Source organism: Pan paniscus, chromosome 5 (genome assembly GCF_029289425.2).
Source record: "Pan paniscus chromosome 5, NHGRI_mPanPan1-v2.0_pri, whole genome shotgun sequence".
Classification (NCBI taxonomy): Eukaryota; Metazoa; Chordata; class Mammalia; order Primates; family Hominidae; genus Pan; species Pan paniscus.
This window is the reverse complement of record NC_073254.2, coordinates 104,962,505-104,987,919: the sequence shown is the minus strand read 5'-3', so window position 1 is coordinate 104,987,919 and position 25,415 is coordinate 104,962,505.

Here is a 25,415-nt window from a genome sequence, read left to right as displayed (position 1 = left end):
CTGGCCCCCGTTAGTTATTGGTGGTAAGTCTTGCTTCCTGGAAGATGACTACTGTAAAATGAATAAAAACAGTCAAGTAAAACAAAAATATCTTTTGATCCTATTCCTATTATCTGAGTCTTTTTTTAAAAAGCAATTAATTATCATTAGAGAACATTCTAGCATCATTCATGTTTTATTCCTTTTTCTCTTCCTAAGACGCTAAACAGCAATAATTAGGAACATACTAGTTCCAAATAGGGCAGAAAAGAATAAGGAATCCATTCTGCAGAATTGGCAAAACCTGTGTCTGATTTACATAAGCACCCTTTCTTTATTCTTCATTTTGATTAAATATACCAGTTTCGGAGAGCACTACTCATGCTATTGGTTTTGCAGGTAATTTACAGATTAAATTACTCAAGAGCTAAAAGAAAAGTTAGAAGAATTAAGCATACTCTGTTAAGAATTCAACATCATCATCATTATCATCATTTTTCTATAAAGGTTTTGTTTTTTAGGAAACAAGTTTTGATTATTAAGGCACTTTTCTAAAGACCTTGTTTTGATGGGCGAGTGATGAAGATTGCTGAGCATCTTATCTTTCTTTTTATAGGTTGTTCCACTGTAGGTGTTAATTAGGACTAAGCAGAAATGATGAACCTTGTTACTTTATATTCCTCTAAAAATAATTTAATTGTACTACATGATCTGTAAAACAGAATCAATTAGTATATATTTCTTCTGTATTTGCTTATATGTGTGAAAAATGTCTCTATAAACATTTAAGAGATTACCTTTTATTCTCCTATTTGGGTTTGGGTCCCCTGGAATTAAAAAAGAGCTATTTATTCTGGTAGATTTGGACATAAAATTGGCAAGGTTTTTCCTTTTATCACTCACAACTGTCTTTTTTTCTCTCAAATTTACGAGGTCTTTATATCCGCTCCATTTTCTTTACTTTTTCCTTATAGTTCCTCTTCCAACAGTATTTGCTTTTTATCAGTCCCTGAAGAACTTCTGTTGTCATCATTTAACATTTGAATGGCAATAATATTTTACAAAATGCTTTACAATTGCTTTTTATAAGTTATTCTCATGCCTTCAATAACTCTTAGGTTATTATTTGTATTATAGCATAGAGTTTTGCTGTTATTTGTAGCCACATAGACATTCTTCCTGACTCTGCCTTTTCCAGTAGATTTGGCAAGGTTTCACTGGAAATTATGGTCAGTTTTAGGCAGTACAATTTTTTTAATACGCTAATTGCAGAAGCCTTAAAACTTTCTTGTGGCTTTTTGTTCTTATATAGGAAATGCCATTTTAGATCAAAAGGAAAGTATTTTATTTTGTCTCTTCAGACTCTCTGAAACATACAGGAATATGGAGTAATTTGACGCACACAATATTGAACCTGGAAAACCCTCAAACAGTACATGAGATAAAAAGTACAGTAGTTCTAAGAAATATGAGTTATTGGAATACATATTTAAAGCTTCAGGCCTATTTCTGTATGGGATTTTAAAGTAGCATATTTTTAAAAAAGATCTTTGTATCTCTGCAGTTAGCAGAAATTCTGATACATATCACCACTCAGTTAAGGAATTTAATATGAATGTTGATTTATTGATGTAGGTTATTTTAAGAATATATACATGTTTCTTCCCTTCCTGTTCCCAGATAGTCCCCAGAAGAGTGAAACTTTGAAGCTATTTTCCCAAGTACCAAAACTTACTCAAGTTGTGTAATATTTAGTCATTGACTACAACTTCAGACAATCTATAACTTGGTTTTTATAAGAAACCACAACAAATGCCCAGTACATGTTTCCATCATTAGCACACTGAGAACCCCTTTAGAGAAACTTGGATAAGGATGAGTGCTTTTGGAATGTTTGCCTTTTGGAATATCTTTATACTCTTATGTCTGCCGAGATGTGCTTCCTCTCATAGCTTCTTTAAGTCTTACAAACCAAGAAACAAGTTAAGCTACAGCCAACATATTTTTCTCCTTGGTAATATTCTTAACTTTTGAGTTACCTTGGGCTTGTTTTTCATTTGCTTTATCACACTTTACCCAACAATCAGTTAAATTTATTTTCTTAGGAATTTCTTGTCAGACTTACTCATATTCAATCACAGATTAAATGATTCTATTTCTACAGCATATCATGGTAAACTAGAGAGGATTTTGGAGGTTTCTATATGCAGTTTGGTGAAAAACAAAATATATTCTTTCTTTACCTTATATGGATTTGTTATGAAAAGCAAAACATAAATGTTAGGCAGGATATTAAATATTGAGTTTGTACATAGCTCCCAAATAAAATATTTCCAAATTTTTTAAATGAGAAACTAGATCTTACTTTTGTGTACATAACATTTTATTATAGAGTTTTATGATTTGTTTGGTTATGCATATATCCTAATCAAGATTTTTTCAAATGATGATTTATCTTCACATTCTTAAGGTAAATAATTTGTGAGAAACTTTGTTTATATGAATAAGAGGTAGCAAATAGCAAAAATGTATTTATCACTTTTTCTCCATATCACAGACTCTTACCTCCATTGAGCAGAACTCAAATTATTTGAACACTTTAAATTAAACATGAATGGTGTATTCATCCTTTAAATCTAAAGCTTCTTTTTCTTTCATTGATAAGTGTAATGCTTAAAGTCCTCATTGTACAACAAGAAATTTCAAATCCAGTTAATATATTTTCTAAAATCAAGCATTTCAAAATACTCATGAAGTGTTTCCTCAATAATACACAGATGTTACTTGCTCTTAAAAGGTTTTTGCAAAGATCCAAATTATTGTATCAACTAAACACCGGTAGCAAATTGTTTTAGCCTCAATTTTCTAAAGTTGAAATGTCTGCTTTGTCATTACATATTAATATATTTCCTATAATTTTTGCAAATTTTTAAGTAAGCCATTTCATGAAGCTAAAAACTACAGCAAATCTGCAAACTGAAAATTATCCAATTTTTTCAATTTTTTTCTTGCTTCTAAACTGTTGACAAAACTTTTCCTTTGGACAGCCAATGCATTTAAGTGTGAAACAGCCGAAGGAAGTATTCTCCTCGTACTTTGCAAAAATCTGAAAATAGACAAGACTGTGGAAGCTTGGATTTTATTAGATTGCCATTTTGATGTTATCATATGCATAATTCAGATCTACAGACGGACATTTATACATGAGAGCATGTTTGTGAATAAACCATATATTACCACATCTCAGGATGTTCAGAAGGAATGTAAAGGCTTTCTGCAGTGTTACCATAACACATGATTTACTTCAAATGACTATTTCAACCTCAGTAGTTTGGGTACTTTCTGCAGAGCAAATTTGGTCCTCCCAATTATTTTTCTTCAGGGTTCGAATGAGTGTTACTGCTGTTGTTAGCATTACTCAGCCATGAGAACCTTTTGGGTTTATAATCTTCCAGATCAATGTTGTCTCCAAGTCACCTGGTATGTTATCAAGGAATCTACAAATACTATTATTCAAAAATAAACTGTTTTGGTTTTCTTTGTCTTATTGGCTCCACATATATATGGACATGCTTTTTTTTTAAGTAATTAACCATCTTTATTACTATAGTAGTTTCCCATTTCTTTTTTTTATTTTTTATTTTATTATTATTATACTTTAAGTTTTAGGGTACATGTGCAGAATGTGCAGGTTAGTTACATATGTATACATGTGCCATGCTGGTGTGCTGCACCCATTAACTCGTCATTTAGCATTAGGTATATCTCCTAAAGCTATCCCTTCCCACTCCCCCCACCTCACAACAGTCCCCAGAGTGTGATGTTCCCCTTCCTGTGTCCATGTGTTCTCATTGTTCAATTCCCACCTATGAGTGGGAATATGCGGTGTTTGGTTTTTTGTTCTTGCGATAGTGGACATGCTTTATACAGTGTAGCAAAGTGAACAAGTCTATGATTGTGTGAGAAAGCTTGATTTTTTATTGTTAATCGTACAACTGTGTAAGTAGGTTTTTGTGCTCAGTTTGTTGCTACTCTTGTCACTAATCTGTTTTTTAAAATCACAATTCTTATTTTGTACCTAAAAAAAAAATTCATATTTTTTCCTGGGTCAGGATGAATCCTCTATAGTAAGGTGTCAGTATTTTGATTTATTTGGTAATTTTTCTGTGTAAATAAGATATTTTGGTTTAAAAAGAGAAAATTTTTCAAAGCACATAAATCCATATTTTAAATAATCATTATATTATTGATTCAGTAACTTAAACATTTTATGTGGAGTATTGGGTTTTTCTTGTGTATATGATGATACACTTACTTTAGTCAGTTTGCCTTATTGGCTCCACATATGTATGGACATGCTTTATACAGTGTAGCAAAGTGAACAAGTCTATGATTGTGTGAGAAAACTTGATTTTTATTGTTAATCGCACAACTTCTGGTTTGAAAGTAAATGGCTATAAAAAGTAAACCTACTTAAATATAAAATTCTCCTATGATTCACATGTTTGAGTTTTTCCAAATAGAGTGCCTTATATTTTTAGGAAAATTTTTAGACATCCCATGAAAATTAAGTGACTTTTCAAATTCTAAAACATTAATTTCCATTTAATTCAATAATTAAAGCTCTAGAAACTAAAAAATCCAAATATCACTAACTATAATATATATGACAAAATACTTTTGAAAGTTTGATTTTCTGAAGCTATAAATTCTAGAGTCCTCTTAAAAAACTTTTATATTAGAATTACTTTTAATAATTATTTGGAGTTTTTAAGAAATTAACCATTTTTTTGATTTCTCAAACCCCCAAAAAATCATTACAAAATTAATTTAGAAAATCAGATCTCAGCCAGTTGTTAACATCAAAATCTATTTGATAAATTTTCAAAAAAGAATAAATGAGAAAGTTAAGAAAATCACTTTAGCCCTTCTTTGGCCTTCTACTCAGCTACTCCTGAGTTTTACAGTATTTTGTTGGTTCTATTTTTTGCAGGTATAAATTTCCAAAAACACTTTTGGAAACCATTATGGTATTAAATACTTAAACTATAGTTATTTCTTATATAATAGAGGTTACTGGTTTTCTCCTTAGTTGTCTCTTTTAACCAGTCCTTCTCCTTCACTTTTCACTGCCATCACCAGGGGCAGGTCTTCAAAGATCCCTCCCTAATTTCTGAACCCTAAGGACTCTCCCTGGGTAAAGTTATCCTGTGCTTCCTGCCAGTCTGTTGTTGAAAGCTGATCACATAGTAACCCTGCCCTGAAGGCTCAGTGGCTTCCCAACATCCATAGAATCAGCTCCATATTTAGCTTGGCATTCAAGACCCTCCATAATGTAGGTCCCATTTACCTTTCCAGGTAGCCCCTTGCTGTTCCTCTATATCTGCTCTCTATGTAGATAAGCTCAGTGATCTTTGGGAGAATTCTTGAGGCAGAAATGCAACCAGCAGTAAGTGATATATAGAACAAGTTCTAAGTGGAGGTAGTAATATCAGGAGAACCTGGGCCAGTTTCAGTGTTTCTAACATGTCCTTGGAACACATTGTCCCCATAGCAATTCCTGAAGGGATGTACTTCCCATTCATTTCAAATAACCTCTTCCAGGAAGTCCTACCTGATCAATCACCCAAGTATGATTTCTGTCTTGACTCATCATACATTATGCTTTGGCACTTATTAAATTCTGTCTTGTGCTATAGCTGTTTCAGTTTCCTTGGTTTATTTCTAACTATATATTTTTGGCTTTACCAAAGAAGAACTCTTGATGAGTTGCTTTTGAATGTCACATGGTACCTGAAACAATGTCTTTTGCATAATAGGAGCCTTACTATGTATTTATTGGATCACATCAACTTTGTTTATAAAACCTATTTAAATATTTATATATTTTATTAATACAACCCAACACATTTTGAGCAGTTTATTTGAAAACAAGATGGTATTTAAAGCAACTGAGTTTTCTTACCAACAAATATCTGGTATTCCAACAGTTTAATAATAATAATGACAACATTTAGAGAGAAAGAAACAACTCCTTCATTCTCAAAATAAAACTGTGGATTTATTTAATGACAATTAGTTCTCTGCTGCCAAATTCAGAAGAACATACTTTGCATGCAAATTAATTTTCTAAGGTTAAGTATCAAATGCAAGAAAACATTAGTGAAGTTGTCAGTCATCAAAGGTACATTCTGAATCAAAATCAAAATGCTCAACAATCTTCTATAAAGAAGCTAAAAAATGCACTCTGGGTTTTATCAGAAATTAATAATTGTTTTATTCCTGTTATTTAATATGACTTTTGAATATGTATAAAAGCAATAGTTTGAAATAACATAGCTGACTTGCACAAGCATATCTGATCACTTGCTTAGTCTAAGGAGCAAGAAAGCCAAGTAGATGGAGAAAGTTTGCATTGTTTTGCAGTAGTGACAATCTATTTATGATTGTATTTTCTATTTGACCTTCTTAGGATGTCTATAAATGAGTTTACTGCTTAATACTTTTTCTATAATATAAGCCCTCTGAAACAAAGAATAAATAATAATAAAATAAGCACACACATTCAGAGGAACTCTTTGTTTGCCTATTTTTGTGCAGGAGATGTGAAAAGTATTAGCATACAGGTTTTCTAAAATAGTTTTCAAGAATATTTTTACGAACAGATTTGGTGGCAGGTTTTGTGGCAAATCAGATTGTAATCATTCAATATTATTGGCTGACAAAAGCTGTCTTACTGAAGGCGGGAAGAAAAAATAATTTTTAAAGACAGTTTTATGAACAGATTTAGGTGCACAGACGGCTAAAGCTGGAAAGGACATAGCTAGTGCAGCTCCTTCATTTTTTTTAGCAAAGGAAATAGAGGCACAAAGACATCTCATTAAATGACTAGTTTAATGACAAGTCGTGTGAATTAGAAAGGTATGAGAATATAGATATCTTGACTCCTGAAATAGTGCTCTTTCCACCATTCTTATTTTATTTAGTTTTGCTAATGACATTCCAGTTTTATTTGTAATGCTTGGTAGCGTGGGTATGCCACACTGCATTTTACAAAACTAATAAAACTTCAGCAATAGGAGCACCTCTTCATACTTAGCTGCTCTTAAAGCTTTAATGAGAAGGGGAAAGCAGCAGGGGAGGGAGGGGCAAAGACAGTTGTGCAAGAACTATCTGAAAAAGAAGCTATGGGAGGTTTTCTTAGACTCATAGTTGCAAGTCAGGTTAGAGAGTAAAATTTTTACAATGTTGAGATCTCATGTCTGACCACCTAAGGAATTTGCCTCAAACTGTCACCAGTAGGAACTTCACTTGCTTAATGAGTTGGAAGAGGGGTCAAGGTGGTGACGAGGTTGGGATAAGGGCTTGGAATCACTAGTGTACAAAGGAGAACTCCCTAAGCAGAGGGTCGTATTTTATCTCTGCTGAACTCTACTTATATATGCTCAAATACAATTCAGGCTGTTTGTTCATAGCCCCTTCATCAAAAAGCTCAGAAAATTATCCTTTTATATATTTTTTAATTTGGGGGAAACTAACAAAATCACTTTATTCCTAGAAGAAATGTCTCTCTAATTTATAATTTAAATCTGAAGAAGACTTCCCCCTTTCCCAAGAATGGCTATGAGGAAAAAAATCCTTTTTCATGATTGAGAACAGCTTTATTGTTGACTGGTTGACAAAGGACATTGGCCCAAAGGTCTGATTGAACTTAAAGAAAAAACTGTCACACTGAACAGTCTGGAAGAATAAGTATGGGTGAGAATAAACTTTCACTCTTCTATAAGAAATAATTTCTGCAAGTTAAGCTCATCAATGTCTTTCTCTTTCAAGTTAGAATTAGGAGCCACACTGGCAAAGAACTATGCCGAACTAAATCTATTTTTATCCATAATCCATATTGGCAGAACTATTTATAATTCAAACTGACTTATTTCAGATATTCAACATGTTTTATGTGTCTCCCAAACTCAGCTGATTTTCAATAGTCAGAGGCAAATACATTTATTACAATATGGCATATTTCCTGAAAAGTTACATCACGTGTAGCTAAGAGAATAACAGAAAGCTTTTGACTATTTATTGTTTATGACTATGCCCACTATTTTTTATGTTAATTAAGATAGTCAAGAATGAGCTGTGTTTAAACCCACCAAGCAAAGCTTGGTTAGAGCTTAGAATTTTGATTTTTGTTACTCCTTATCTTCTCATAAGTCCTACAAGAAGAAAGGTAAGCAAATCTGTTCTTGATCCCATTTCTTCTGACCTAAGAATATTTTAGGAAAAGGTCTCTTAAACCTATTAATAAACATTTATAAAATTTTGTATAATTATACACATTTTAAGTGTTTCAATTTTGTACCTATTAATCATAACTAAAAAACTATCACTTTGATAAAATATATACAAATGTAGCATTTTTCAATATAAATTTCAAAAATGGTTTAAAAAGACAATTAGCAACATACTATAACATTATTAAATATTCCCTTTTGCTAAAGCTGCAGTGAAATGACATTATCATAAATCCTGCTGGAAATGCACATTATTAGAAATTCCTCTGGAAAACAGTCTATAGCAAGCTTCAGTACCTTAGCCTAACAAAGCTATCTTAAATATTTACAAACAGCTTTAGTTTCAAAATATTTTTGCACCGTTGTTTTGTGAATAAATTTCTTCAAGTAATAAAAATAACATGTATTTTTATAAATTAAAAAAAGACAAAGAAAAGCAACTTGTATTCCCATTGCCTAGAAAACCGTGATTTCACTGGTAACATATTAATGTATCTCTTTCCAGTGTTTTTCTGTACATTCCTTCTAAAATTTGAAATGCATTCCATATTTTATGAACCATTCTGTATATTCATATATAGGAAATATTTTCATATCACTAAATATTATTTCTCAAATTTTAAACTTTATGAAAAAAGTCGTCTGTTATTGGACCTTTATGTCATTTCCAAATTTTAAAAATCTTAGAACAGTGCCATGAACATCCTCATCTATTAAGCCTTTGAGCATATTCATAATGAGTCCCTTAAAATGTCCTAGTAATGCAATTTCTTGGTCAAAGTTTATTACGTATGTTGTGGTTTTTAATACATAGTGCCAGTGTGCCTTCCAAAATTGTTAAATCAATTTCTCTTCCCATTATCTGTGACCAAATGTCCCTGTTTCTCCCAGTCTTTGATATCTTCAAAATGTCAGCAGTTTGCTTCGTGAAAATTACATTTCTTAATGGTTTTAATTTTCATGGCTATACTTATCAATGAAGTTAAATGATTTATTATGTTATAACTGGCCAACCAGACTTTTTTGTCAGTGGCCTATTGGTGGTCTTACGCTCACTTATTTTTTTCTAGTGCTGTACATGTCTGACCTCACTGATTGGTAATTGCTGTTAAGATATGAACCCTTTATCAGAGATACGGAAAAGCTTTTTCCAAGTTCACAGTTTGCCTTTGATTTTATTTATGGTGGCTTTCTAAAAACAAAATTTAAAAAATAAATTACGAGGTTGAAGTTATTAATAGTAATCTGTTCAGGGGACAAAGACTATTCGAGTTGAGGAAGAAACAGGAACAAACTTAGGTAGACACGGGTGAGACCAAATTCTGCATGGTTGGTCTCAGCCGCTCCTGTCTTCTCTATCAGAATCCTGCCCTTCTAAAACACGAAACTAAGCCCATTTTCATAAAATGTGTGTGTTACTACACTATATGGCATGGATCAACTTACTATCTTGTCTTGCTCCTAGATAATTCCTGTAATCATTTATAAATTCTCAGCCTGATTGTAAGCAATTGAAGGACAGGAATACTTTTTTATATTTCTTTTCTATTCTTCATAGTTCTAGCACAATGCTCAGCAGGTAATAAGCCTTGAACAATTACTTGTTCATTGATTACAGATGTGTTTCTTCCCTTGTATTCTGTGGCCAAATCACTGTTTTTCCTTTCTCACAGATTTTATTGAAGCTACATCTCTGTGAAAATCACTGAGCCATTTCAAATGAAATGATTTCTGTTCAGTCAAATCCGTATTCAAAGTAACCGATTTTCTCAAGTCATAGGTAAATTCAGTCAAAATAGTTGATTTGGTTTGTGTTGACCTAGCTTGTGCTCAGTCACTGAAAACACAGCCTAGCATGAAGTTGGTTTTCCTTGTGATATCTGTTACTGCTTGCTGAGTGAGCTGTATGGCAAAAGGGCTATTGTTCATTCATGGAACAATATTAAATAATCAAAGAAGCTATGAAAGAATGGATTTTAAAATATTTCTGGAAACTCTTTTAGAAATGCACAATGCATTTTTAATAGAATATATATCTTTTGACTGTATTTATAACTGTACACAACCTGCCACAATTTTATAATTTTAAAACAATAAGCTTTATGAATTCTATACAAAACTCAATATTTAAAAAGTAAACATTTTAGGTGCATGTAAATCTTTTAAGAGGTTCTGGTCTAAGCTTGCCAGTTGAAATCTATGTACTACATGGTAAAATGTGTACCTGTGTGTGTATTTGAACATGTACACAATAGTATGTGTGTTGCCACATTAAAATCTTGAAGCAGTTGCCAAATAAGGAAAATTAGCTGCTATCACTTTTAAAATGTGAGAAATGTGACCTTAAAAGTAAGTATTGACTTGTAAGTATACTATTCTTTGGGTAAACGCCTGTTTTCTGGTATGCCTTTGATGATCAATTAGCATATTTAAAAGATAAATATATATTAGACTTATAAAGAATTTTCTAATATTTAACTGAAGAGAAAATGAAATGTTCCTATACCAGAATTTGAAACTGACTTAATGTATGAGTTAGTGCATAAGAAGTAGTAGACCTTTGAAGCTTAAAGTTTAATTCTTTTTAGATCATCTAGAACTTGAGTATGTTCATGTCTGTTTCTCATAAATGCACATTATAAACACTACCTGTCATCATCCTAAGAAGTGTGGTGCAGTTGATAGTTTTAGTGAGCAAGAAATCACTTTCGGGTAAAAGTCATTCTTTAAGATTAGTGATGGGATCTGCTAAATGGAGTCTGCAATGGAGAAGTTTGCACCAGAGGGTTTGTGAATTATGCAAACACTGGGCTGCATTCTTTGGCGCCACCTATTACTAACTAACTATTTGGAGTTCCTTTAAAGGTAAAAAAATAAAAAATAAAAAGTAGTTCTACCACCACCCAGTAAAAAAATGTACTCTGCAATCTTTTCTTGTTTTGCATATGATTGGTAGCATACCTTTTAACTGCTGTAAGTAATAAAAATATATATGTGCAAGTTGGCTATAAGAAATGCCAAAGTTTCACCTAATAAAATTTTGGTATGCCTCAGTTTTCAAAGTAAATTTGATTTATTTGAGCCACCAGCCATCCGATGACAGCCCTGTGTTTTTTATATGAGTCATGTCCCAAGGGGTCTAGAATATGCCAATGGTGTACCTTGGATTGGATCCAGTGTCCGCAAACAGGTTTTCATTAGACTTTGATGCCGGTCGCATTTGGGAGCAGAGAGGCTGCTGAAAACCAGCTTTACTTTGGGATCACTTCTTTCTTTTAGAAAAAACAACAAAGATCTTTTTTAGCAAAGCTTTGCGCCTCCACATTGTAGGTGTATGGTAATATTTTAGAGAGCAGTAATCTGTTATTGCAGGTGGTCGGGCTTCAAGCACTTCCGTATTTTGAGAATAGATCAGACGAAGTACAACAACTTTTATTGAAAAATTGCCGAATTTGAAAATTAGAAACACATTTTCTGTGGCTAAGATTAAGTTAGCATGTATTACAGTCACTTGGACTTTTCTGTAGCTCTAAAGGGAATATAATTACATAGGTTATTCCACATGTCATGAGATTGGAACCTTAATCACACTTAGAAATCTTTATCATGCTGACGTAGATCCTTACTCTTTAATCTCTTTAGTAATCGAAGGACTTTTCTATTTTTTTTAAAGAATATGGAGTAGGCAAGTCAATGAGAAATAAAGCAAACCCACCTTTTATTTTTATGCAGTAAAAGCCAGTTTTATTTCTGATTTTAAGAACTGTATTGTATTCTTTCATGCCCTCAGAGAAAGTTATATGTGAAGATGGAATCAAAAATGATCATTTAAAATTTGTTTTTAGACACATATATATCCATGTGAATGTGTGTAGATGTACTGTATAAAGTTTAGATAGAACTTCATTTAAAAGTGAGATTTAGAGTCTTTTTTTATATCAAAGAAAAACACTAGATGTATGTTGTTTACTTAGTGACAATAAAGCCTAAGAGTTTTATCCAATAAAAATAAAGGAACAACAAAAAAGAAAGTCCAATTTTTATCTAAGGCCAAGAGAATTCCAAGAGACCAAAGGCGACAGAAATATTACTAAACAACCAGAAAATAAACAGGACATTAGTTGTCATTCAAGAATTTAATGACATTGTCTTCTGATTTGGAAAATTAATCCTGTTTCAAAATAGGAAAAAATATTTTATTCCTCTTTCTCTCTGTGATAATTTTAAATGAAATATCATTTAAATGCTGCATATTTTTAAATGAAAAATGTATTTTGAACCCCTCTAGTTTGGATCAAAGTCAGGTCTACAGTAACAACTTCAATCAGCCAATCAACCAAGTACAGAATTTATCTATCTTATAAAATAGAAATAGAAAATTACAGAGTAGACTATTATATAATTAAGTGGTCAGTGAGATGGTGTAGGCTACTGGCTTTCAAATTTTGCCTGGGTAACCCCTATTTTTTAATTAACTTAAACCCCAACTTCCATGTTCTTAAGTGAACATCTAATATTTTTATTATAGCTTTAAATAGATAAATAGGGTGTAATCTCCAATGCATTGTAAATATCAGCATTTTCACTCTTAAACATATTCAATAAAGTCTAAATATTATAGTTATTTGATACTCATCATCTATTTAAAAAATACACAAACAGATTGCAAATGTGCTCAAGGGTATTTTTACGATAATGAATATGCCGTGAAGCTAAATTGGAATGATACACAACATATGCATTTATATAAAAATTTATTTAAAAACAGTTTCACAGTTACAATGAGTAAAATTTATGCTACATGTATTGTACCTTGAAAAGCTGTTAAAATATACAAACAAGTTAGAAATTTTAGATTATTCCTTTGACCTGTGTTTTTATTCTACTTCCTCCATAGAATCCCATCCTGGTATAGTATATTTTCAGTTTTTTTTTTATCTTTTATTGACGGTCCCATAACTCTCTTCAACAAAAATGTATATATAATTTTAAATTTAAATATTTTTGTAGCCTAAGACATAAGGCTATAAATATTAAAACATTTATTTGATATTGGATTGTTATAATGAGCACTCAACTGATAAAAAGCAACATACATATACACCAAATTTTTATGAATAATTAGATATAAAAATTAAAACACGTACTGGACATGTATAAATTAATGAGACGCATGGAACTGTTTCTTTTTTCATTTAATTGTTTCTTTTCCATTACTAATTCCCAAATTGAGGCAAAATTCAACATCAATTTTGTTCCAATTCTTTTGTTTTTATACATTTAAGCACCAAGAAACCCCTTCTGCATAAATCATAAGATGGACAAGAGTCTGTAGAAACAATATGGCCCAGGTTTATAATTCCTTTAGGGATATATGTCATATGATGACCTATTATTTAAAAGTTTTAATAATCTAAACTCAATTAGGTCCTCAATTTTATTAAAAGCAAAAACTTGAAAGCCACCTGACTTGAAAAAAGTCAGTCATTACAACCATGCAGGCATATTTTTTAACATTTATGCCAGTATTTTGAATGTTTTTGTTTGCTTGGCACTGTGGAAATTTTTACAGTTTTGTAAGATTTTGGTTGGGTAAGAGGTGTGCCTTTCTTCTGTAAATGGGAAGAAAGTTGGTTGTTAAAGGAACACCTTTTTCTAGGTGAGTTCTCATGCAGATCAGTGTTACAAAGGAGTATACCTGGAAACTGGGAATCTGAAAATTGGTTTCATTAAAGATATCCTTAGCTGTATATCCTTTAGAAAGTTTTTTTTTCATGTTCAGGAGCATCCAGACTCCAGTATGAAGATTGGTACAGCCATCAAGAAGCTTCTAATTAAACTAAAGAGCTTCTGCACCGCAAAAGAAACTACCCTCAGAAGGAACAGGAAACCTACAGAATGGGAGAAAATTTTTGCAATCTACCAATCTGACAAAGGGCTAATATCCAGAATCTACAAAGAACTTAAACAAATTTACGAGAAAAAAAACAAACAACCCCTTCAAAAAGTGGGCAAAGGATATGAACAGATACTTCTCAAAAGAAGACATTTATGCAGCCAACAGACACCTGAAAAAATGCTCATCATCACTCTTCATCAGAGAAATGCAAACCAAAACCACAATGAGATACCATCTCACACCAGTTAGAATGGCAATCATTAAAAAGGAAACAACAGATGCTGGAGAGGATGTGGAGAAATAGGAATACTTTTACACTGTTGGTGGGACTGTAAACTAGTTCAACCATTGTGGAAGACAGTGTGGTGATTCCTCAAGGATCTAGAGCTAGAAATACCATTTGACCCAGTGATCCCATTATTAGGTATATACCCAAATAATTATAAATCATGCTACTATAAAGAAACATGCACACATATGTTTATTGCAGCACTATTCACAATAGCAAAGACTTGGAACCAACCCAAATGTCCATCAATGATAGACTGGATTAGGAAAATGTGGCACATATACACCATGGACTACTATGCAGCCATAAAAAAGGATGAGTTCATGTCCTTTGCAGGGACATGGATGAAGCTGGAAACCATCATTCTGAGCAAACTATCACAAGGACAGAAAACCAAACACTGCATATTCTCACTCATAGGTGGGAATTGAACAATGAGAACACTTGGACACAGGGTGGGGAACATCACACACTGGGGCCTGTCGTTGGGTGGAGGGTGGGGGGAGGGATAGCACTGGGAGAAATACGTAATGCAAATGATGAGTTGATGGGTGCAGCGGGCCAGCATGGCACATGTATACCTATGTAATGAGCCTGCACGTTGTGCACGTGTACTCTAGAACTTAAAGTATAATAATAATTAAAAAAAAAAAGAAGTTTGCAGGCAGGAGGAAGTACATCTGGGTGCCAGTGCTGGGAAGGCAAGCAGGTATATCACAGCAGCTGGAGCTGAGCAAGGCCTGTAGCAATGGGCAGGCTTCAGATATTCAGAAAGGGGCCAGGAGGGCATTCCAGGGGAGGGGCTCTTTCAATCAAAGGCATGAAGACAGAGTTGACATGATCTATGTAGGAGAGGAGAAGAAGACTGCCTCAAATACCTGTGTTGGGTGGGCCCAAATGAAAATCCAATCCTGAATGCAAGGATATTGGGCCTAATGTCATGAGAAGGACCCTCAAGAATTATTCTAAGTTTTATCCCCGAACTCTTTATCAATTCAAAATGTCAATGGGCATATTTGGTTATAAAGACCCTTTCTAGAGAAAGTCAGCCCTTGAAATTAACTTACTGTCAAGAAAAGTACATTAGAGAAATCAGTTTCTGTGTAAAAAAAATTTATAGTTACCTGGAATTGATTCTTCATTCAACACATTTATGAAGTCACAGCTATTCCATGCACTTGGCATTGGGTGGCCTTATGGACATCTTTTCAGCCCACACCACAAAATCTACATTCCTCATCACACTGGCTACCCAGAGCTCTTCTATTGGAGTGATGTTAGATAAAGGATACTAAAAATGGGTGCTGATGTTAAGGGGCACCCTCAAAATTTCCTTGATACTCTATCTTCTTGGGTGGCCTAGTGCCTCCTCAAAGTCTATAGTTCCTACCCTGTGCTATTACACTACCTAGATAAAATAAGAGATTATCTTTTCTTATCTAACTGGTGAGCGCAGTTGGTATCAGTGATATAAAAGTTTTAAAAAACCATAAACACACAACACAAAAATCATAAACACACAAACACAAACACCTACATTCAAATGTATTCACCTCTAGTTTCTGAAATAAATCACATCTAAAAAGGAAACTTTTCTAGAAGAATTTCCTTTCAAATTCATTTCTGTCAGAAATAGTCCCCAAGCAGTCTGTGGTTACTAATCTTATTTTTAGGGCAAACCATATTTATATCAGCTCCAAGGCTTTTCAACCTCTTTAAAAAGATTTAAAAAAAAATGAAAAGGAAAGCCTATACCAAAAAGTTCTCCCAAATTCTAGAAGAGTCCACTTTTCTTCTGTAGGTTGTATTCAACTTTCAGTCTACAAACCTGACCCTTTCGTTTTCTAACTTCCCTTTTATGACATGGCATCTTTGTACACAACCTCCCTGCATTTAAGACAGTCCCCTTGGCTATTCTCCCTGGAACTCATCTTCACCACTCAGCTTGAGGGTTACCCCATTTTCCTGATTCCCCTATGCCAGGCAGCACTCTCTTCCTCTCTGTACCCACTTTGAGCTGCATATACAAAAACGACCTATGAAAGTACATGTTTTTCTGCATTACATTATTATGGGCTGTGTTTTATTCATCTTTAAATCCTTAGAACTTAGCAGTGTTCTTGGTATGTGATTATTGCTCAATATATGTTTGTTGAATGAGTGAACAAACTAACAAGACCCTGGTACCCACTATGTAAACAAAAAAGAAAAATAAGCTAACAACAAGCATGGGTTACAGTTTTGTGCAGGCATATTTTTTAGGATTCATTAATTATAGTGGACCTATGACATTTAAAGTTTTGATTTTTGTTTTTGTTTTGTTTTGCCTTACAGTGTGCTGTGTGTGTGTGTGTGTGTGTGTGTGTGTGTGTGTGTGTGTGTGGAAAAATGTGTATGAGGTATATATGTGATGTGTGGTCTATATGGTAAAATAGCCTTCATTGTCACCTGGAAATCCTAGAGTTTGATCTTATGTTTCTGCCTCTATTCTATTCCCACAATTTTCTTTGCTCTTATCATATCTACTTGCTGCCACCACACACACACACACACACACACACACACACACACACACAGGGGGAGAGAGAGAGAGAGATTGAGAAACACAGACACACAAACATCCCATCTCTAAGGTGAAGTGGTAAGAAATGGGAGATAAAATACAGAACTATGGAATGATCAGAGTCCTCACTTTTTTGGTGACCCATCTAGCCAACACAAAGTGAGATTTGCCATTTTAACTGCCTTGCCAATAACTCTCTTTTGGTTTCCTTGATCTTTTGGAGTAGTTTTGTGGGTTTAGGGTGTTGGACATTAAAAGCAGCGATGTTGGAGGTAGAGGCTAAGCTGGATAAACATGAAGGACCCTCAGGGTTCTTGGGCATGTGGAGACCCTCTGGTGGAAAATGAAGTGGCATGTCTGAGATTCCTGCTGATGTAGGGTAGGGACTAAGTAATGACCCAGCTTGTGAAATCAGCCCTCTGGGGCTGGCATAGAGTCATAAACCAGGCCAATTAAATTCTTAGAGGAAAATATAATTGTGTAAACTTCAAATGTTGAGTTGAACTATTCAACAGTAAGTTGTTCTTTTAACTGCCAACAGTACCTGAGCCCACTTCTTCCTGTTATGCCAGCAACTAATGGCAGCTCTGGGCTTGGGTTTCTGGGTGCTGGGAGGAATAAAAAGCCTTTTCCCAAAGTTTTAGTGTCCCAACAGCAAAACTGAAATGATAGTGATAATATGGATGATATTAAGATACTTAGAGTTGATACTGGAATGGGCTAAGACTTCTGGGCTGTTGGGATGGGGTGAATGCAGTAAGAACTGTATCATTCTTGGTGGGCCACAGGGAGAAATGTTATGGAATGAATTGTGTCCCCCTAAATTTCATATGTTGAACTCCTAACCCCCAGTACCTCAGAATGTTACTCTATTTGGAGATAGGGTCTTCAAAGAAGTAATTCAGGTAAAATGAACTCATATGGTGGGCCCTAATTCAAAATGACAGGCGTGCTTATAAGAAGGGGAGATTAGGACACAGTGCTGCACACGGGCAGAGGAAAGACCATGTGAGGACACAGCAAGAAGGCAGCCATCTGCAAGGCAAGGAGACAGAACTCAGAAGAAACCAATCCTGCTGACACCTTGCTCTTGAACTTCTAGCTTTCAGAGCTTGGAGAACTAAATATCTGTTGTTTAAGTGACCCAATCTGTGGAATTTTGTTATGGCAGCTTTAGAAAACTAATATAGTCACCTTGTCTGGGAAATATTATTTTCTAAGTCTCCTTATTTTCTAACTCAGTGAACTTTGTAAGTGATGGAAAAGATTTAGGTTTTGAGAGGCCTGAAGCTTATACAATTTTTGAGCCTTCTCCTCAAGAAAAAAAATAGGAAAGAAAATATTTACAGAATAAGAAAAGAAATCACAATGCATTTTAAAATTGTAAAGTGCTGACAAATTAAAAAACACATGACCACGTGAACATTGCTCAGGCCCCTCTCCAAGGGCTGTTTAAATAGGAGCCTTGAGTGAGGCTCGTGCTTTGTTAGCTATGTGGTAAATTACCTGTTGAAATGACAGAAGGAGACCAGATTCCTCTATGGCTAGATTTTCTGTCTTTTCATCCTCTTGTTAGCTTCACTACAGCAAATTTGTAGATAGGGTTTCTTTCTCATGAGCCTCTACTAGGCCCTTAGTTTATGTTTCCAGTCTAGCCAAATAATCTTTTCACACAAACATGGTGCCTTCTGGAAGAATCCTTGCAAATACCATGCCCTGTGTAGTAATTAGTCATGATCAGCTACTCTTTTCAGCAGCCTTTTGTGTAGATCCCTGTAATTAAGCACTCTTGGCCCTGTCAGTTGCAGGTGATGGAGCAGAGTCAGAGTTGGTGTCCCTGGCACAAAAAAAAAGCTCCTCTGCAGTTGCACAGAAAACCTGAGAATTTTGGTGAAATTTTCCAGTTTCAGAATTCACTGGATCTCAAATTGGATCACTAATCTGCGGTCATTTCCTTGACCCTTTTTCCATTTTCACAGGCAAAGCTTCCCTTTTGCTCAAGACAAAAACTCATAAAACTGTGCCAGAGAAATATGATTTTTTTTCACACTTCACAAAGCTGTCAAAAAGCCTAGGTTTGCCAGATTTGCTTTTAACGTGCAAAACCTTTCACATGGCTCCAGGCACAACCTGGAATCTGGTGGCCAACTAGTTGGATTTCTTTCCAAAGGAAACAGTAGAAACATTGTTGGAGAAGAAGATGGTATTGACTTCAGATGGAGCTGGCCGGGGTGTTGTTCATATTCAAAAGTGCAGACGCACTGGCTTCTTCAGGGACAACTTTTATTTCAGAAGTAGGTTTAACAGCACACAGCAGGCATGGTGTGTGTGTGTGTGTGTGTGTATTACACAATAATTTCACATTTTGGATAGAGACCATGTTTTTCATCTCCATTTTGCAAATGAGACATCTAGAGAGCAATCCAGTAGAGGCATTGGGACATAGGTGAATCAGTTTTATCAAATTATATCTGAGCCTCTTACACATGACTCAGTCTTAGCAGCTTGTCCTGGGACTTCTCATATTTTATGCTTTCCTCTTTATTATTTTCCATGCCCACTCTAAGGATATTTAATTAACAAAAATCTATTATATTTGACTATGTACTTTCTCCCTCCTTTCTTCTATTCTCTACATCAGTGATTCCAAAGTATGGTCCCTGGACTGGTAGCATCAGCACCACCAGGTGATTAATTCGAAATGCAGATTCTCACTGAATCAGAGTCAGTATACTAAATAGGGCTCAGTAGTCTGTTATCGAACATGCCCTGTAGGACACATTGAGCCCACAAGGTGAGTGCTATTATCCAGAGGCTTAGGGAGGCTGTGTACCATACCCACAGCCAGGATGGTACTTGGGGATAGCTTGGAGATTGTTAGCTATGGCTGCCCAACCAGTCTTCATAAAGCCCTCTTCTCTGCTTGCTAGGCAACATGAGACAAACCCCCATATTTTATTGCTTCCTACTCACAAGCCCTTTATGATAAAAATTCTGGACACATTATCTCCAAGGGCACACAGCTGGTAGGTAGTGAAGCCAAGATTCGAAGGAGATATGCTTGGATTTAACACCTGTGCTTTCTTCTATACCTTGCTGCTTTCTCAGAACCAATTGTTCATAAGGTGTAGGACTGGACTTGGTGGAGGACACAAAGTTAAACAATAGAGGGTCCTGACCCTTAAGGAGTTTAGGATCTAATGGGAACTCTAGCCTGTGGCTTTATCCATTCATGGGAGGTAAGATTCAAGAGACCTAGAATGCTGCTTTGGGAAAAACTGAGGCCATAAAGTCAATAGCTGTAGATTTGAATCCTGGTTCCACTAGCCCACAAGCTGTGGGCAAGTTATTATTAACCTCTCCAAACTTCAGTTTCAACATTTGATAGAGGCAATAATACCTACCTCATGGGCTTGTTGTGAGGATATTTTGGGATTGTGTATATCAAAGTTTTAATCCAATGCCTGACGAACAGGAAATAAATACATTCTTGTTATCATTACCTACCTAATAGGGTTGTTGGGAGAGAGGAAAATAATGATTATAAAATTCCAGGCATGAATGATTAAAGCACTGTAAACTAGATAGATAGATGATAGATAGATAGATAGATAGATAGATAGATAGATAGATAGATAGATAGATAGATTTCCAGGCATGTCATGGGCCCTCAAGAAGTGGTGTGCATTTTTATTTTTTTTATCAACAAGTGAAATTGTAAACAGAAGTATTGGCTGAGATGTCATCTCCTTATGCGAATCAGTTGGGTGGTGGTCGAGAGAGCTAGAAGCTGAGAGGAAGAGAGGGAAGTACAAAAGCATTGTGAAACAACTGGGCTTCCCACATCTGGGTATACTAAAAGCAGCTCTGTGAGTATTGAGACGTGTCATGGGCTTGATCACTTGAGTATTACTTCTTTAACCTTTTTTGAAATACTGAATTTGGAGAAAAAAGTAGGTCAGCAGTCACAGGATGTGAAATATAGGACACATTTCACAGAGTTGTAAATTTTGCAAAAAGGGATACAGCCAAAAAAAAAAAAAAATCAGTGGGGCCCAAACTGAATTTGTCAACTCTACTCTGTTTAATCACATCAGGCATTTGCTGAATGCACTTGGTTAGCTGTGTTTTCTTAACCATGGAGTACAGTCACAGACTGTCTAAGGAAACTTTAGCTGATTACACTATCTGTGGCTTGGGGTCTATGTACAGACTCCTGCCTAGAGATTGAGTTCATATGCTTTTTTAGTTTTGGCAAAATTTTACTAAAAATCAAATCCAAGTCACATAGATAGAATGTAAAGAGTAGCTTTGCATTACAATCCTTCGTAGAAATAGAACCTATTTGTCACAGAGCCAATTTATTTCCAGGATCTTTTGGAAGAATACATTTTATAAGACTGGAATATTCTGAGTTTTTAATTTTTTTAGGAAAGAATGGAATATGTAAAGTACCCTATAATCTCCAGAGAGATGAGACAGGAAACACCAGCTCGAAGCTTACAAAAATGGTAATGACCAAATTTCCCAAGAAAGTAATCTTACAACATTTTATGGTCATCAGTTCACTTTACACATGAGTAAACAGTGATAAAATAAGGTGATGTATAAGCAAGTTTGTAACCAGCTGTGCCTTTTATAATTATACAGGTGCCCTAACACTTGATGGAGGAGGCGTTAATTTTTATAGTATAGGACAATTACTACATTTGTTCATATAATTCTCTTGCAAGGCAACAATCCTGCATTAACTAAAGAGTTAACATATGGCAATACTGTTTACATTAGGTTCTTGCTACCTGGTTTCATGCTACCCATTTCAGATTGGCAGAAGCACAATTGTAGAGCCAGATTATTGAACTCAAACTAAGCTAAACAGAACTGAATGCAACTTTGTCCTGGTTGCCCCTATATGGTGTGTCTGCAGACCTGCTGGCCTCAGCAGCTGCTGGACTGGCCCCTTGTTTATGGCAGAGGCTCCCCTCTGCCCCTGGGTCCACCTTTTTCTCCCTTCACTTTCTACTTCCACCCCCTACCCCCATTTCCTTCTCATTCTTGTGGGGTCTTGCCCACTGCCTGGAAGAGGCCTCTGATGAGCCATCAATGTTGTGCCTTCTGCTTCTTAGTTTCCCATTCTTTGCCAGTCGTTTAAACCTGAGTGTCAGCTTGACTGTTCTTGCATATTCTCTGCTCAGATTTGGCGACTCACCTGCTGACACATGGTTTCCAACCTTGGCGTTCTTTTTCCTCTACCAGACTTCAGGGCTGACACTGCACAGTTCCTCTCTAACCACTCTGATTCCTCTCACTCTGGCAAACTGACCTGAGTCCGTGCCACATTACTTCTTACCTTCCTGATACATCCCCTCCACCCTCCGCACACACACACATACAGTAAGACATAATGTTTGCCATGGCTACCCAAAGTAGTTCAAAACACTGGCATTTATGATTGTATAGTGATCCAATTAGCAAATGTGTTCAACAGTTTTTCCTAATTTAGGATATTTAGGAGTCATCTGCATTCAATATCATATTGTGTATTTATGTGAGTATGTATTGTACATGTATGTGAGTATGCTGTCTTTATATGTTATGGGAATATAATTATGATCTCACTAAAAAGATTTCTCTTTTATTGTTTTATATTTTATATTTGTTTTATATTACTGAAAAACGTCTCAAAGAATTTCTTCCTATTAACTGCTAAGAGATAGGTACTACAATAGCTGCTTTAATGAAGAAAAGTTTCATTTATTTCCATATAATTGTGCTAAACCATAAAACAAACTACTAGCATGATGTTCTCTTAAAGCTAATCAGCCCCTTGAAATATATTTACACTGTTAAATTATTTCCTAAATATTTACTTAGAAATGGTATAAAGATCAACTTAAACTTGGATGAAATAAGCACAAATAGAATTAATAAGCATGCTTTTCAATGTTGTTTGATAAATCTTCACTTACACATGGTTACAAGGATAAAATTGGATTCAATAAGCACAAATAGAATGAATAAGCAGGTGTTGAAATACGTATTTTAATGCACAGACCTGTGAACAGTTTAAACAATTTCACTTGGGTTACATTCACAAATACCACTATTTACCCACCAAAGGAACTCACCTTCTCATGCCACCAGTTTGAGCAATAACAGTGATGATGTCTAATACCTATGAAGACCTTACTATGTTCCAGACACTGTTATAACTGTGATCTCCATGTTAGACAATCCTCATAAGTACATGCAGTAGATACTATTGTTATCTTCATTATCTCCATTTTACAAGTGAAGAAACAGAGACACCAGATGTTAAGTAACTCATCCCAAAACACATTGCTTATAAATGGTCAGTGAAGAATCAAACCCAGTCTTCCTCCAGAGACCGCATTTCAAGCCCCTCTGCTCTGCAACCTCCCTAACTACAGTTCAGAATTTTACCACTAGCAGGGGCTTCTGAGAGACTGCAGAAAACAAAGGGAGAAACCGAATTTGGCAACTATATCTAATTTCATTCCTTCCCTCAAGTCCAATAAAAACAACAGTAAAGGGATTTCTTTTAAATACCAATTCAGAAAGAGGAGAAAATGAGAGATGAGACTGCAGTAACAAAATTTAGGAAGTTGGAAAGCTGTTGGATGAGTAGGGATTAAGTAGCTGACCCAAGAACGCTGAATACTAAGCCAGCAGTGGAGAACCTAATTGCAACTAACGAATACCTCATAATTGGCCAAAGCCTTGGGAATTAGTGGCACTAGGAATCTCTTGACTCAGTGTGAGGGCAGAATGCTTGAAATCTGTTGAGTAACTGATTCTTAGATCTCAGTATGCACTCAGACGTGTTCACTCACCCTCCATTTTTCTAACATTTAAGAGTTCTTTACATATCTGATAGAATCAGTGAAATCATCTGAACTCATAGTTTTGAGGTTTTCACAATTTCAATTCCTTTAATAGATACTATTTCACACTCATGAGAATGGTTAAAATATAACACTGACAAAACCAAATATTAGGGGGACATTGAATAGCCAGAACTCTCATGTTATGCTGGTGGAACTATAAAATAGTAACACTACTTTGGAGAACTGTTGAAAAGATTACTGGAAAGTTAAACTTACATTTACCCCATCAGCAACCAATCAATTCTACTTCTAGGTATTTATCCAAGAAAAGTGAAAGTGCATGTCCGCAAAAGGATTTATACAAGAATGTTCACAATAACCTTATTCAGATTTGCCAAAGCCTGGAAACAACCTGAATGTTGATATAAATCAACAGGAAAAATGGACAAAAAATTGCTGTATGGCCATACAATGGAATACTACTCAGCAATAAGGGGAATGAACTATTAGTGCACTCAATAACATGGATGAATCTCAAAAATAGGGTTGAGCTACAGATGCTAGACACAAAGAAAGTACATTTTGTATGATTCTTTTATTTGAAATCTAAGAACATGCAAAGCTATTCTATGGCCATAGAGTCAGACAGTGGTGCCCCTGGGACAGAAATCAGGGCTTGACTAGAAACAGGCCTGAGGGGATGTCTAGTAATGATGGAGAAGTTCTGCATCTTGTTTGAGGTGGTGCCTACATAGGTGTATACCAGTGTCAAAATTCATCAAACTGAAACCCTAGATTGGTGCATTTTGTTGGGTGTAAATTATACATCAATAATTTCAAAATATTTATAAGTTGCAAAACAGATAAAAATGTGCATTTATGAATTTGATTTTAAATGATAACAAACTTTATGTTTCTGGCACTTTCCAAGAGCTTTATACATACAAATTAATTTAGTCCTTGTGTTATCTCAATGAAATATGTATATTACAACAATTTCACAGTTAGAGAAATGCAAGCCTATACAGTAAGAAGCTTTCCCTAAGCTACACAGTGAGTCCACGCTAGAGCTGGGATTTGAACCCAAGTAACATGACTCTAGAGCCTGTACACTTGCCTCTCAATAACTAGAAAGAAAGATGGGGTTATAACAAAAATAAGGTTGAGAAAAAGTGACATTTAAATAATAAATTGTCTGCAAATAGAGCTCTTTTGGCAAATTTGGCTCTAGCACAGAGAAGAGTTTCGGGTAGCTCTTTGGGGGCTAGGTTCTTGACAGGTGTGACAAAGGAGAAGAAGGCAGGGAGGTTCTTTCAGATCCTGGCTTCTCCTGTGGGTCAGGTCTTCAGTCTGTGTGGAAAATTGCCCATGTTCCTGGGCTGGCATTGCCTAGACACTGGGAACTAAGGAGGTGCCACCGGATCTGAGTCCTGTGTGGTCGGAGCACTGGGGTGTGGCGTGGCATAGCAGTTCTGGAACCTAATTTCCAGTGCCTTTTCTATGGTTTTATAATCGTACGACTCTCTAAGCCTCAGTTTTATCA